Here is a 17,169-nt window from a genome sequence, read left to right as displayed (position 1 = left end):
GCAGCTGCTTACTCAGTGACGTTTATACTAGTTAATGATTCTTACTACATCAGTGAGTTTGAAGTTATTTTGCTAATCTGGGGCATAAATTATATTTAGGTTGATCAGTTTCAACTTTTTACATTTTTTATGTTTAGGTATGGCTAACATTTTCTTTTACCTGTTACAGGATCATTATACCGGCAGATGTCAGCAATATTTGATCCTGCTCTGGTCTGTGTGCTGGGGCCGGAGGGGCTTCAGAATAATTAAATTTTAAAATAAAACAATTTTAAACACTTTGAAAATAAAATTTTTTAAACATACATGTCTTGATAATTTTTTTCACACCATTTCCATTCTGATATTTATTTAATTAATTAGGCTCAATAAATTCAGATTAATAATTATATAGCTTAAAATAAGCTGTAAATACCAGGCTGTATTCCATGTGTGTAGACACAGCTGGAGCCAAACTTGGTAAGTCAAGCTTGAAATATAGCTTGAACTCTGTCAACTTTGATGTTTGTTTCAAGCTTGAATCCAACTAACAGGCCTGAATATTCCAGATTTGATCAAGCTTATATACTTGAACTTTACATCTGGAAACAAGTTTGAAACCGGCTTACTGAGCTATCTGGGTCAGCAGCTTCCAGGCGATTACGAGGAAAAAAATAGTAAATTTTCTTTGTTATGTGACAAATCTGCGCCGTAAACAGTCCCATATATTATCGCAAATTGATAATGCCAGTCTTATTTTGAGATGCCGCTCGACAACACAGGGAACAGGAAAGGAAAATCCAGCATCATGATACGAACTGACCGCAGTGAGAAACAAAGATGTACAGTGATGATGTGTGTAGCTGGCGATGGACGAAAGCTATCACCTTACGTGATATATAAAAGGAAAACTATTCCGAAAATATCAGTAAAAGGCATAGCGGTATTAGTGAGAGCGAATCTGAAAGGGTGGATTGACAATGAACTTATAATTGACTGGGTGACATGTTGGGCAACGTCATCTTCGTGCGTTACTGAATTTACGCAACATGTTGGTCCTGGACATCTTCCACGGACATACAACTTAAGCCCGTCTCACACGGAGCAAGATTTGCTGTAAGTTTCCTTGCTGGCTCGCGCGACGGCTACCTTGCGGGTTCCGTTGTCTGTTAGCGGGCTATCTTGCTGGGAACCTTCTAAACATTTCCAGGACAGGTCCGGTGCTATTTTTCTTGTAAGGTTCCCTGCGCGCTACCTGCGTTCGCCAATCATGAGACGTTTCGTTTGTGACGTCGGACGCGGAAAGCTTGGGTGGGAAGCCTTTGTTGACAGTCACTTTTCTGCTGTTGTGCATGGAAGTTCTTATGATTATTAATTAATGGCACAGCAGTGGTCCAAGGAAGTGATTGAAGCATTGATATGTACTTATAGGGAAGAACAGTGACTGTACGTCGTGAAAAGCGCAAACTATTATAATAAACACTTGCGTGCAGAAGCAGCACTCTAAAGAGTCAAGTGCCGTGTGTCTTGTTCGACCATATATGACAAGCAAGGAGTGCTATAGCAAAATGCACAATTTACGTACTCAGTTTAAAGTGGAGTATGCCAAAGTAAAATCATCGAAAAGCAGTGGCGCTAGGATGAACGACGTAAGTACAAAACTATGAATTTTGTGTTGAATGTAGAAACCTGCTACTTGCAAAAATCGGACACATTTAAGACTATTTCCTAAAAATATGACACTGAATATTCACCCGATTTTTTAAAGCACATAATCTTGAGTGTTAATGGATTACAATGTACCTTTCCCACGTACATTTTACTATGTTAATATGAACTTACAATTTTGCAGATATACAAACCATCTTTATGGTATAAGTTACTGTTTTTGGCAGATCATTGCTTGCCAAGAAAAAGCACATCCATAGGCCTGACTCAACATGCCATGACTGAGGACAATGAAAGTGAAGACGTAAGTTACCTATTTACTTAAGACAAAAACTGAATTTCATGGGTGTTAGACACATTGCATGTACAATTAGAATACTGTGCTCCACTGCCGTAGTTATTCATGCAAAATCATGTAGTGGGTAGTAGTTTTGTAAAATTACTTTCGAAAATGAGGTTATTCTGTTGGAATCTATTTAAGAACCATAGTAATCCCTGAGAGAAAAAACTTTTAAATTTTTTAACCTATTGAAAACTGGAGCAAAGTAGCCCTAGTGTGGATTTATTTGTTTGTGGATAGGTATCTGTTTTCTCTGTGGTTTTATTTCTTCTGTGTGATTCCCAGTCTTCATCTGAACTTTCTCATCTGCAATTTGTTCTTATGATAGGTCTTCATCACTAGAATAATCAAGCACTGCCTGGTTTCTTCCTTCTATCAGGTTGTTTACTAGTACCTTTCACTGGTTCAGAAGCATTTTGTGACATTTTTAGCAAATGTTCCATTTGTTATGGATTACTGGAAATCTTTCAGATTTTGTGTGCATTGTAATTTTCATATTGGTGTGCTCTTGGCTTTTGTTTGCATTCATACCCACTGTAACAACACTGATCTCTTAAGCAGTATTCCTTTCAATGTGTTAAGATTCATCCCAAGTTGCTTCAGGTGTAAAAGACAGCAATGAAAATATTGTGGAGCTACTTTGATCAAATTTGTCAGTGGGAAAAAGTTGCCTCAGTTTCCCTGAAATTGGGGCAAACCCCCCCCCCCCTCCCCCACATCTATAATAACAAAATGTGACTTAAACAGAAGTTACCCCTTATGTAGTAACTATTTCTTACATTATTTACAAAACTTCAGTGTGCTCAACTGTTCATTGTGATGTTATGCATTTCATTCAGTTACAGTATTGCAATTAATTTCAGAATGTTCTGCAATTTACAGACATGCAGTCTCTAATCTTCCCAAAGTGTGGATATGCAGCCATCTAAACATCAATACGTGTAAGAATGTTATAGTCTTGATGTGGATGTGCTGAACGATGTCTGCATTGTGAAACGATGCCACCTACCCATGCCACTCAAAGCAGGGATAGAAGAAGGAAGAGGCCTGGTGATGTGTACATGCGTGCTGTTTAAGTAATAGCTGATAAAATATGTGTCACCCAAGACCGCCAACAACCTTCGGCAGAGTTAACTATGGATAGCTGCATGATATTCATTGGTAACCTTGCAAAAGAAATCAAGAGCAATGAAATCAGAATGCAGTTAATAAGAGACCTTGTTAATGTAACAACGGAAGCAAAACAACGATCTACAGATACAAATGCAGAACTCGAGTGAAAGTGAAATTGTGTAAGTTTGTGATTTTCATGATGTACAGAAAATAAATGGTATTTAAAATTATTTACTTTATTCCTTTCTCCCAAGTTCCCTTTAAGTTTTACTAACATCTTGGCCAACAATATCTTTATTTGATGTGCAACATACAGTAAATAAATAGCCTATGCTAGTCATTGAATTATAAAATTGTCATTCCATTACTTCATGTGTGTCATTTACTTATATCATTCCACTACCATATGAAATATTGATAAAATAAACTTTTTTCTCTGCTGTGAGACTTCTATTTATCTCAAACCTGAAATTTTATGAAAGGCTTAAGAGAGAAAATTTAATTGGCTCTGAAAAGCAAATGTCAGCCTTTTTTCAGCAATGGAATGACCAGTTAAAAATAAATAATCCTGGGAAATCTACTAATGACATAAATTCTACTGAAATGGACTGCTGTAGATATTTGTATAGTTCTTCTAAGATTTAATTTAGGCATCTGTTTACAATGCTTTGTTGAACTGCTTTGAGAAGTCTGTTTTAAGGGTAACTAGAAACAAATGCGAGAAGTGTTATAAGCTCCTTTGTCCACTTACTGCGCTTAACATGAAAACGAAGCTTCAAATTTAAAGGTAATATTTCAGCTAATTGAATCAGAAATCAGTTGTTTAGTAAGATCATTTTTATGATTTATGTGCATATCCTCATGGAGCTGAACAGCAACTTTACCAACAGTAAATGGACTCTCAAACATTTAATGGAAATTAGGTAAAAGTCTAACGACATATGCAAAAAGGGAAGTGTAGATAAAGAAAGCTGTAGTGTTGACTCGTGAAGTTTCGAATAATCCCAATGCTACCTGTACTACCAGCATATTTCATATTCCCCTCTCAGTGATGTGAGGAGCTGCCAAAAATGACATGTCCCATCTGGATAACAGGATTATATTAGGAATATGCAAGTTGCCGAAATGGCATCACATCAAAAGAAAGGCACTTTGCCATTATGCCACACAAATTATTATTATTATTATTATTATTGTTATTATTATTCAGTTCTCACACAAAACAGTAGCAAAGTGATGTTTTCTAGTTACTGGTATTTCAAACGCAAGGAGTCCAAAAATCAAGTGGTTTACAAACAGGAATACAATGCACCAATTTTAACATGTTGTTCTGAGAACACCAACATCGTTCTATAAAAAAAGAGGTTATCAGAAAGTAGTAGCAACAAAATTGGTGTGCAGGGGTAGTAGCTAATATCTGACTCCATGCAGAAACAATGGTTTCACAAAGGTTGGGAATCACTGATACAAGATTAATGGAAGTGGTTAATAGTGATATGGGATAACTACATCATCTTGACACCTTAAAATACTGTAATCCTGTGCCAATATCTGAAGTGCATGATGGGGGATGAAGACTCAGGTCAGAGGTGGGAACAGAAGTATGTTTACCAGTGTGGAGCCAGTTTTCCAAGCAGACTAAAGTGAGAGTATGGTGTAAAGCAGCAAATTTGTGATCCTAAGTTATCACTAAGTGCTGTTCCGTGTCCACAAGTCAACAGTAAAACCACATTTGTATTATAAGTTATCTGGAGCAGACAGTACTTAAATCAAAGAACATTGTACAATAGGGACTAAACAGATAAGCCAATCCAACTGTTAAAATAGTAACTTCATATTTTATAGGTTGGAGCATGCCATATTTGGCCATCCTGATTTATGTTACCCCTCATTACCCTAAATCAAGGTTCTGTCAAGGCCACAACCAACCACCTGTCCTATCCTAAAAGCATACTTATATATACATATCTATGTATATTTACAAACTACGTATTTCCATTGTATTATGGTGACAAATACCAGATAACTGTTAGATGATCCTTTGATGAATGAATGAATAAATAAGTAAAATAAAAATAAGCATAGACATACAAGTGCTATCAATAACAAATATTGTGCAGTACCTTAAGCCTGTCTCACACGGAGCAAGGTTCACCGCAAGTTTGAGAGATGGCATGCACGCCTGCCGGCTTGCAGGGAAAGGAGCCGGCTATCTTCCATGCTGAAGCTCTCCCACAGTGCAAGATCGGCAGCCAGTTGTGTTAGGATCGGCTGCTTCTTCAGGTACAGATGATGTTCAGAGCAAACTGGTGTTATTAGCTGCTTTGGTGCTAAACGATGCAGAAATGCATGCTAATGAGAGAAGAAGAAATAAAGAATGGACAAAAAACTGGATTAAGAGGAGAAACGCTGGAGAAGGTGTACTCTCCATGCTTCATGAAGAGCTGAGGTTAGTTCGCGTAACACCTACTTTTGTTTGAAAAGTATCACCATTTCATTACTGTTTGACTTTATAAATATACCAATAACTACTGTTATATATGACGTTATTTTATAGGATAGAAGATCGTACATCGTTAGCAAATTTTATACGAATGGATGTATTGGTATTTGAAGAACTACTTTTGTACGGTTTCGCCTCTGATTCAGAAGAAACACGGTGATGTGTAAGGCAATTACGGCCTGGGAAAGATAAGTGCATTATTATTTGTTCAAAAGAGAAAGTTAATTTTTATTTATAATCCATTGTAATTTTATGATCAATCTGAGACACATTTAATATGCGTCTCTAGGCTTGCTGTCACACTCCGTTTCCTAGCGACCAGAAACACTTACAAAGATTTGGCCTATTCTACACGAACAGCGAACAACACGCTCTCCCGAATGATACCAGAGACTTTGACGGCCATAGCAAGCGTGTTAGGCGTGTTAGCTCAAGATGAATGCTATAAGTATTTGCTACGATTTTCTACTTGGTACGGCACGACTGTGAAGTAAAATGTAATTTGCAGTGTCCACGTGATCCTGCCAAGTGGAAACTAATAGAAGATGGGTTCCACAGCCTCTGGCAATTCCCGCATTGCATTGGAGCACTTGATGTGAAACATGTCAAGTTTAGGCCTCTGCACTCTGATGGTTCATCATTCAGAAACTACAAAGGTCATGACAGCATAGTTCTTTTAGCTCTAGTAGATGCTAATTATAAATTTTTTGTTTGTGGACATTGGCAGAAATGGGAGAATGAATGATGGTGCAATATTCAGAGAGAGTGCCTTGTTCATGAAACTCATGGATGGTTTATTAAATTTGCCACCAAAGTGTCCACTTCCAGGTAGTGACATCTGTGTTCCCTACATGTTTGTGGCAGATGATGCTTTTGCGTTAAAGGAAAATTTAATGAAACCATATCCTGAATGTGACATGACACCTGAAAAAAGAATTTTTAACTACAGAATTTGTAGAGCACGTAGAGTTGTGGAAAATGCCTCTGGCATAATGTCAAACAAATTCAGAATTTTGCTGCAGGCTATTCCACTATCTGTTTCCAAAGTAGAGCTGATTACATAAGTGTGTTGCTTGCTACATAATTTTGTACTTGCCTGAAATTCTCAAGGATATATCCCTCCAAACATAGATGAATTACCATGTATCCCTGGCATTGCCGCTCAAGGTGCAAATGATAGCGCAGCCAATGCAAGAGAAGTGAGACAACATCTGACATGGTATTTCAATACTGTTGGCAGAATTCCATGGCAGGAAAGGTGTGTTCAGGAAGTTAACATAATGGTTTAGTATGTTTCTGAAACACTATCTTATCCATTCTTTCATTTTCAGTCCTTTGGCATATTGACAGTGATTGGTTTGTTTGTTTGTGAGAGAGAGAGAGAGAGAGAGAGAGAGAGAGAGAGAGAGAGAGAGAGAGAGACAGGGGGGGGGGGGGGTATAAATTTATATGTATCTCAAGCAATGATTGGAACCTGTGCAAGACCTTGCAAAAATCTGATCTTATTTTACATAACAGCTCCACAATTAATTACCCGCGACATATACAGAGCCACTATTATGAAATAATACGAGGGTTATTCCAAAAGTAAGGTCCGATTCGCCGTAACTATTGAAATTTGGCGCCAATGACAAAACACGCATGCGCGCCGACTCCCGGCAAGCCTTGCGCGTCAAACGCCGCCATTCGCTTTGTTACTGTTGCTGAGTGTAGTTCACAGTGTCACTTTACAATGTTTAAGACAATTGATCAGCCCGCCGATTGTGAAGTAAGGGCAGTGATACGGTTTTTGTCTGCAAGAAACAATTCAGCGGCGGAAATCCATCGGCAGATTACTGAAGTGTACGGTCCTAACATAATGAGCGACAGTAAAGTGCGCAAGTGGGTGCGAGCTTTTAATGAAGGACGAGATAATGTGCACGATGAACCACGGTGTGGCCGACCATCAGTGATTTCAGACGATTTGGTCAATGCGGTTGACAAAAAAATTCGTGAAGATCGCCGATTCACTATTACAGACGTAGACATGCATTTTCCGAATGTGAGTAGAACAACTTTGTACAGAATTGTGTCTGAACATTTGAAGTTTCACAAATTGTGTGCCCGTTGGGTTCCCAGGCTGCTTACTGAGCCCCAACGAATGAAAAGAATGGCTTTTGCTCTTGATTTTTTGGAGCGATATCATAAGGAAGGTGACAGTCTTTTAGACAATGTTGTCACAGGGGATGAGACATGGGTTTCTCACATCACTCCAGAGTCTAAACGTCAGTCAATGCAATGGCGTCACTCGTCATCGCCAGTCAAGGTCAAGGCAACGCAGACAATCTCAACACGTAAGGTTATGGCGACTGTGTTCTGGGATAGACGTGGAGTATTGTTAGTCGACTTTATGGAGAGAGGAACAACGATTAATAAAGCCGCCTACTGCGCTACCCTGACTAAACTTCGACGTGCAATCCAGAATAAGCGACGTGGTCTTTTGTCGTCTGGAATCTTGTTGTTGCATGACAATGCCAGACCCCACACTGCAAATGAAACGCAAGCTCTGATCAAGAAATTTGGATGGGAACAGATGGACCATCCTCCTTACAGTCCGGATCTGGCGCCAAGTGATTTCCACCTGTTCCGTTACTTAAAGGAGTTTCTCGGCGGCAAGCGCTTCGACACAGATGATGAAGTGAAAGAAGCAGTTAAGGACTGGTTATCGTCACAGGCGGCCGATTTCTATAACATGGGCATTCAAAAGCTTGTCGAACGATGTGACAAATGTTTAAATAAGTATGGAAGTTATGTAGAAAAATAGATAAAGATGTAAGGAATGTAAATAAAACAATTGTTTTGAAAAAACATTTTAGTTTTGATTTTTTTTTTAATAACCGGACCTTACTTTTGGAATAACCCTCGTATTTTTCTTTGATGGTTATGAAAAAGGTATGAAAAGACCTACTAAACATTTATGTATCCCAAATTAACAGTTTTAGAAGATAATTTTGTGCTGACTGTATTTGTGGTGTGAGACAAATTACAAAAAGGGAAAACTGACTTGGTCATTTTCCCTGGAGGCCTAACATCCATCCTACAGCCACTAGATGTGCGTATAAATCGGCCATTCAAAGCTGCACTTAAACAGCGTATACGCAATGGATGGCTGATGAAAACCCTAAGTTCACACCTAGTGGAAAAATCAAACGGCCGGATTTGTCCCAGATTTGTGAATGAGTGAACAGTACATGGGACTTCATTCTGCAACCACTGGTGGAAAAAATCCTTCAAAAAATGTGGAATCACAAATTCACTGGATGGAACAGAGGACGACACTAAGGGAAGATGGTGAAGACGACAATGATTCTCCTGTTAGTGATGACGATGAAAGTGATGAATATAGTGGTAAGAGAGGAAACGTACCAGTATTGACTAAAATATTTTATTGCACATACCGTATTAACAAATTCTTAAACAAGATAATTCACATTTCTTTCTTGCTATTGTAGGTACGCACAGAGTCCCGGCTGGTGGTGATAATGTTCCCCGGCCGCCCACACGTGTAATGGGCCAGCCGGCCAGCTGCACGCCGCTGAATCGGCTGCGTTTTAACGATGTATCAACCTGTACAGCAGCGTTGCTTCAAAGCAGTAGTTATTATACATACTTTTCAACACATCATAACGTTGGAACAATTTTTTTGTAAATAAAACAAATTAAAACAAAAAAATATTTTTTTTCTCTTCCTCAAAATTGGGGTGCGCGGATTATTCGAGTATATATGGTATGTTTGATCAAACCCAGATACTAGAGGGCCTGCTTGTAAGTCAGCTGGTAGGATCTAGCATGTGTTACTTGGTCAACCAATACAGCACTATATTTGTCATCTACTCTGTCCTGTAGAATCCTAGTTGTTCACCCTTCGTCGATCAGTCAATATGGAGTGTTGGAGTTAATTTTCGGGGACTGGGAAGGTGAATCTGTGACAAGTCTGTTCTGCAGGGAATGCCTAACACTCTTCTCCTTCCGGCACCACAGTGAAGTACTGGAACAGTGGGGGTCCTGGGTAGGGGGTTTTCTTGTCTTTGGGGTCTCTCATCTTTTCTTCTTCAACTCCAACACTCCGAACCTTCTATTTCATTTCTTACTTCTCATTAGAATACCAAGCTGTCCTTCCCTCTGTCCACATGCATACGTCTCTATTGCTGAGACCCTTCTAATTTACCGTGTCAGCTTTATTAAGCGACTAAAACCTATTTTATAGGAGAACCTGGGAAACAAAGTAGTATTTCTGATACTGATACTATTGAAGATACTGAATATATAAGAGGGAAACATTCCACGTGGGAAAAATATATCTAAAAACGAAGAAGATGTGACTTACCAAACGAAAGCGCTGGCAGGTTGATAGACACACAAACAAACACAAAAATACACACAAAATTCTAGCTTTCGCAACCAACAGCTGCTTCATCAGGAAAGAGGGAAGGAGAGGGAAAGACGAAAGGATGTGGGTTTTAAGGGAGAGGGTAAGGAGTCATTCCAATCCCGGGAGCGGAAAGACTTACCTTAGGGGGAAAAAAGGACAGGTATACACTCGCATACACACACACACATATCCATCCGCACATACACAGACACAAGCAGACATTTGTAAAGGCAAAGAGTTTGGGCAGAGATGTCAGTCGAGGCGGAAGTACATAGGCAAAGATGTTGTTGAATGACATTTATGATTCATTTATTGTTTATTCCCACTCAAGTGGTGAGCATGTACGTTTATACAAGGCCCAACCACATAGTAGTTGGTGCTGTTTCTATTACTTATAAAACACAACTAATGCAATGTATTAGTTACTTGTTCAAGTTACTGTGTATTGTCACTCAAAGTAATACGTAACCGCAGTCTCATTCCGTTATTGTTAGCACTTACTGTGAAGGGAAAAGCAACTACTGTGTTGCACAAATATCCCTGAAAAAATATATCAATTAATGTTTGAATGATTGTAAAGGTGGGAAAGTGGCATTGGAAGTGTCTTGACAAATGAAAAATGGAAAGATTGGACACTGTCGGACATTTCATTCTATATATGTAGGGTGAATTATGTTAACTGCTGAGGAACTATACTCCAAGAATTTACTTGTACTATATTATAATATTATATCTGTTATTCAATACTATATGTAAATGCCGTGGCACGCACAGCCACACAAATGCAATGGTCGGCTACTGCGGCAGAGTTAAGCAACGCCTGCAACTTAGTGCCAGCGCGATCCGCCATCTGACGCTAGAGGCGTTCCCACCAAATCAGCCATGAACTACACACGCGCACAAGCCTTTTTCCGGCGTGGATGGTCACCCTATTATATCACCATCCACCAGACAGGGATCGCCAACGGCTGCCAATCATCACTCCGGAATCAGCGAAGGAAGACTGGAGCCGCCGTGTTAAATAGCCGGAAGAAAGGGAAACTCGTCTTTCGACCCACCGTGGACTGCTGCCCGGAAGATACTTCGACACAGTCTGAACGCCCAGGTGACACGACTTCGCTACATTGGCCATCGCCCTGGACTCCGCGCCCGCCTACTTCCTCGGTATCTGCCAGAAAGCATCGAGAGAAAACCCGACAAAGGAATGTAAATTCAGTTCAGTTCCTAATATTTCAATTCAATAAGGTGGCATATTCTTTGGTTTGCTAAAAAGTTTTGGTAGGAGAAGAAACCTTTTTGTTTTCGAAGAAAATTTAACTTTTTGTAAAATTAAGCGGTGGCCTTGCTCCACCAAATAAAAATTTTTGTTCACACATGGGTGTTAATCTGTGGATATAACAGTAAATATCAATATAAATTGCAGCACTTACAAATTTTGTACTAGTATGATTTTAGTGATATGTTATCAAAGAACAAGTTAAAATTACAATACAAGATTTAAGACAAGAAATGTTTTAAGTATTAACATTTCGAATTTTGCTGAATTGAACTATTCTATTCAAAACAATCAATTACACAATACATATGATGGTAATAAGGAGTGGAGTATAAGCCACATTTCAGATTTTGCAACATAGAACTTCCGACGAGCAGAGATCTACAGTGTGCTTCAGTTCAGTGCTCTTCATTGCACTTAAGAGGAGACTGAACACTTTGTTATATTGTGGTCTAATACTAGGTGTATTTCCCAAACATAGGAAGTGGCTAAATACAAACTAATATGGATTTTGAGTATTGTAGTTCTGATACTAACACTCATTCCACAATGCATTGCCAATATTGAGAGAGTTATACACACCAGTGTCTCCACTGCACTCTAGAGAACCTGGAGGATCTAATGACAGACAAATATACAGAAACAAGACCAATTCAGCTAGCTTCCAAAAGATAATGTTTTGATTGAAATACACTCCTGGAAATTGAAATAAGAACACCGTGAATTCATTGTCCCAGGAAGGGGAAACTTTATTGACACATTCCTGGGGTCAGATACATCACATGATCACACTGACAGAACCACAGGCACATAGACACAGGCAACAGAGCATGCACAATGTCGGCACTAGTACAGTGTATATCCACCTTTCGCAGCAATGCAGGCTGCTATTCTCCCATGGAGACGATCGTAGAGATGCTGGATGTAGTCCTGTGGAACGGCTTACCATGCCATTTCCACCTGGCTCCTCAGTTGGACCAGCGTTCGTGCTGGACGTGCAGACCGCGTGAGACGACGCTTCATCCAGTCCCAAACATGCTCAATGGGGGACAGATCCGGAGATCTTGCTGGCCAGGGTAGTTGACTTACACCTTCTAGAGCACGTTGGGTGGCACGGGATACATGCGGACGTGCATTGTCCTGTTGGAACAGCAAGTTCCCTTGCCGGTCTAGGAATGGTAGAACGATGGGTTCGATGACGGTTTGGATGTACCGTGCACCATTCAGTGTCCCCTCGACGATCACCAGTGGTGTACGGCCAGTGTAGGAAATCGCTCCCCACACCATGATGCCGGGTGTTGGCCCTGTGTGCCTCGGTCGTATGCAGTCCTGATTGTGGCGCTCACCTGCACGGCGCCAAACACGCATACGACCATCATTGGCACCAAGGCAGAAGCGACTCTCATCGCTGAAGACGACACGTCTCCATTCGTCCCTCCATTCACGCCTGTCGCGACACCACTGGAGGCGGGCTGCACGATGTTGGGGCGTGAGCGGAAGACGGCCTAACGGTGTGCGGAACCGTAGCCCAGCTTCATGGAGACGGTTGCGAATGGTCCTCGCCGATACCCCAGGAGCAACAGTGTCCCTAATTTGCTGGGAAGTGGCGGTGCGGTCCCCTACGGCACTGCGTAGGATCCTACGGTCTTGGCGTGCATCCGTGCGTCGCTGCGGTCCGGTCCCAGGTCGACGGGCACGTGCACCTTCCGCCGACCACTGGCGACAACATCGATGTACTGTGGAGACCTCACGCCCCACGTGTTGAGCAATTCGGCGGTACGTCCACCCGGCCTCCCGCATGCCCACTATACGCCCTCGCTCAAAGCCCGTCAACTGCACATACGGTTCACGTCCACGCTGTCGCGGCGTGCTACCAGTGTTAAAGACTGCGATGGAGCTCCGTATGCCACGGCAAACTGGCTGACACTGACGGCGGCGGTGCACAAATGCTGCGCAGCTAGCGCCATTCGACGGCCAACTCCGCGGTTCCTGGTATGTCCGCTGTGCCGTGCGTGTGATCATTGCTTGTACAGCCCTCTCGCAGTGTCCGGAGAAAGTATGGTGGGTGTGACACACCGGTGTCAATGTGTTCTTTTTTCCATTTCCAGGAGTGTAGATTTACCTCATAATTATGTTGTAATACAAGCTACAGACAAATTCAGCGAATTACCTTGTTCTTACTTTGTCCTATTAATTAATATTTTGTTTAATCTAGCTGAATCCGAGACAAAATAATTTATGATAATTTTACATATTTGGTTGTACGTATCTTTCACAAATTGTTTCTTTATCCAATTGATTGTAAAATGAGGACTGTTACACAGATCTGTCAGGAAATAAAAACCTATTTAAACACACACATTTTAACCTTAAACAGCAATTTCTGACAGTTGTATGGAAATATGTACTTGTGAAAAAATTACGAAGAAAATAATTATGGAATCTTAATTACACTAATGTGTAGAACAGCTCTGTAAATGAAGGGAACATTTTCCATGAAGGGAGTCTCAAGTAATTAGTGAAAATTGTAATTGTATTATTGTAATTTCTTACTCAAGAATGTATTCTCGAATGAAATAACAGACATGTACTAATATTACAGTGTAGTAACTGTTCTGTAGTAAATATATAATGAGATATCTATTTTCAATTTTTTTATATCAATTTTAATTGTTAATTAATCAAATATTCACTTTAAACAATGCCAAGGATTGATCGGGATTGTTAACAAAGTAAAAATAGTTAACAGCCACGTTGGAAGTGTAGGTCAGTACTGTGTGTGATGTCGGACAAAGCATGTAGCTTGTTGATTTATTTCATTATTACAAGTATCGTACAACTTATTTCAGATTTGTCAAGATGCTTTTGATTAATTTGAGATTACAATAAATGTTCAGTGGAAACACAAAACAGGATTAATTATTTAAAAAATAGCTTTTTTTTTTTTTTTTTTTTTATATAGTGACTGAGAATCTAAGACTTCTGCTGCGACAGATGGCCAACTACGATGAGTAAAAAAAAAAAAACATAAAATGTTATAAGAAGCAGAAAAAAAAAAGTTTCTACAGTTGAGTCAACCTAAGCAAGGACTGTTGTTAGAAGAAAGAAGAGCTAAAAATAGGAAGACAGAAAATATAGGCAACATAAGATGCAAGATCAGTAAAGCAAGTTTATCACCGTGTAAGTTACATACGGCTCTGAATGAAACTATGGCTCGAGAGCTACAATAGCTTACATTAGCAAGGTACTGTCAACTATACCTGAAAATGTGAACGTAGTTTCAATCTAGTCAGATTACAATTTAAAAACATGTACCTCAATTTCAATCATTTCATAATGTGGAAATCTATTGGAATTTATTTGCTGCATCCCACAGTAAAGGAGCTGTAGATGGAATTGGTGCAGTTGCAGAATGGCTAGTGGGGAATGCAGTAAAAAAGGGAAAATTCATAGTAGGTAATGCATCAGCTTTCACTCAGGTAGCTGCAAGTACCACAACTATGCAGGTTTTTCATGTGTGTATTGATGAAATTCACAGAATCTATGTGAAACTTAATGTGGATCAAATATTTTCTTCAGCACCATCAGTACCAAACACAAAAAGCATTCACTGCTTTCACTGCCAGAAAGGAATACTACAAAAATATCTACCGTCTCCAAAGAATTTTGCTGCTGCAGATCATCATATTGAAGAAAATATGCGAAGTGTGAAGATTGGAGACTGGTACAAAGTAGAATATGACAGTAAATTCAATACTGGAGAAGTACATGCAGTTTTTGGAAATTCTTACTTAATCAGTGCAATGGAGTGAGCTGGGCACTATTGGAAAAGGCCTGTTAAATGTGATGAAATTACAAAGAAAATTAATCCACTTGATGTTAACGCAAGAGCATATTTTCAGTTCTCTGACTTAACTGAATTTGAAGTTCATTTTCCCAGATGTGATGGTCTTATAATTTTTCATAGTGTGTGAAATGTTAATTTTAAGGTTATCTTATTTGGCACATGTATTTTCTTTTCTCTGCTTGCAGGAAAAAAGTTTTTCCAACAACAAGTAACAAGTAACATGAGTCACATAACATTGAGTCACACGCCTTTTTCAGAATATTACATTATTTCACAAGGCATAAAATTTTTTAGAAATCTGTAACTCTGTGATTTTAATGCCAAAATAATATGCATTTCCTATGATAAAAACCAGATGCATATTCATAATAGTTTGAGGACACTTTTGACCTAAAATGCACATTAGGAATAGGATGTCCCAAATTTGTAACATGAGTCACAACAAAAATTACATTCTTGTTCTTTAATTTTAATGCTCTTCCCTGCTTAAATAACACTTCAAGACCTTTGCCTGAATAACATAATTTATAATGGTGATCTATAAAAGAAAATATGGATTTATAGATTGATAACAACTCAACATAATAAAACACCGATTGCAAAATGTAACACGAGTCACCGTAGTATCTCCCAGACATACGAGCAATAACAGGAGTAAAAGATATTATAGAACTGGTTAAGACTCTAAAATGGCAGTGGGCAGGACATACTAACCAAACGAAGGATGGAAGATGGACAAAATCAGTTTTAGAGTGGAGTCCCAGAGATAAACGAAGATCACCAGGGGGGACCACCTGATCGCTGGGATAAGGAATTCGAGGAAGTTGCATGCTTCAATTGGCAGAAGACAGCAGTGGACAGAGATGCATGGATACACTTCTTAAAAATTTATCTAGTAACTTAGAAAGGCTACATCTTGTATAGACTGAATTAGCTGAACAATAAATAAATAAAAATCATTACAAAGGTATGTAACTTATTGGATACTTCTGTTTTAATAATACTAAGTTACTGTGTAGCTCTCCAATGTATGAATGCTTCTGACACAATAAATAAATAAAAATGCTGGCAGCTGAGATGGTGCACTGATTACTCGGGTTACAAATTGAACAGCCTACTCACCACTGTGGCAGACTTGACAGGTGTCGGGCAGCCGATGGGGTTGTGTGTACAGTACCTGAGGCGTGTCACAGTGGAGCAACACCTTATCACGGCAGCTGCCGCTTCTGCTGAGAATGAGATTCGTGCAGCTCAGCGAAGGCGAAGCCTCAGAGTTGTAGATGTCAAATCGTGGCAGAAGCAGTTGAGACCACCTATAAAAAAATTATACCATGTACTACCCAGGAAGTTTTATGGGGACAAGATATGGAAAATTTAAGAAAGCCAATAAATTTTAATATCTTGGCAAGGTAACACAGGAGAATGGTTGGAACAGAGGCTAATAAATTCAGGTCAAGGATTATGGAAATGAGCCTTAGTGAACTAAATATGTTCAATAAGAGAGCTAACTTGTTTCAAGCAAAGTTACAACACTGTGTTACAGTAATTAGTCAAAATATCAATGTGCAGACAAATGCTTCGATCAGACTACAAAGAGAGACAAAACACTGTACAGAAGAAGGAAGAACTTAACAAAAATATTGACAAACATAAAATAATTGTGGATAATACAGCAATAGGAGTAATGAAGATCTGCACTACAAAACTGAATAACTAAATTTAAGGATGACAAAACTTACGAGGGAAGGCCACAACATTGGAATTACAATTTTACTTCTAACTTTTTACACCTTTAGTAGGTCATTAAAAACAACAATGTCGAAGTAGTACAGGGCACTACTCTGACTATTCTGAGAAAATCGCAAGAAAGATTTTACACATCTATTACGTACTTTATGTATACGTGTGAAGGTACCGGCCGTAGGTCACCTGTGTGGTCACATGCTTAGTGTTGCCACTTAGCAAGAGGGTCAGGGATGAGCAAACAGTTCAACACCCCCCCCCCCCCAATTAATTTTAATCTTGTTTCACC

At 39.4% G+C, this 17,169-nt stretch overlaps 1 long non-coding RNA gene across 1 annotated transcript in view; it reads right to left on the bottom strand.

The window, feature by feature from the left end:
* The window catches only part of LOC126109888 (uncharacterized), a 127,103-nt gene that overhangs the window by 95,077 nt on the left and 14,857 nt on the right, over positions 1–17,169 (bottom strand). Inside the window, exon 2 of the long non-coding RNA XR_007523740.1 lies at positions 16,260–16,450. This is a non-coding gene — a long non-coding RNA (uncharacterized LOC126109888). The remainder of the gene's footprint in view (positions 1–16,259; positions 16,451–17,169) is intronic.

This window comes from Schistocerca cancellata, chromosome 12 (genome assembly GCF_023864275.1).
Source record: "Schistocerca cancellata isolate TAMUIC-IGC-003103 chromosome 12, iqSchCanc2.1, whole genome shotgun sequence".
Lineage (NCBI taxonomy): Eukaryota > Metazoa > Arthropoda > Insecta > Orthoptera > Acrididae > Schistocerca > Schistocerca cancellata.
The sequence above is the reverse complement of the archived record's forward strand: the minus strand, read 5'-3'. Positions and strand labels throughout refer to the sequence as shown.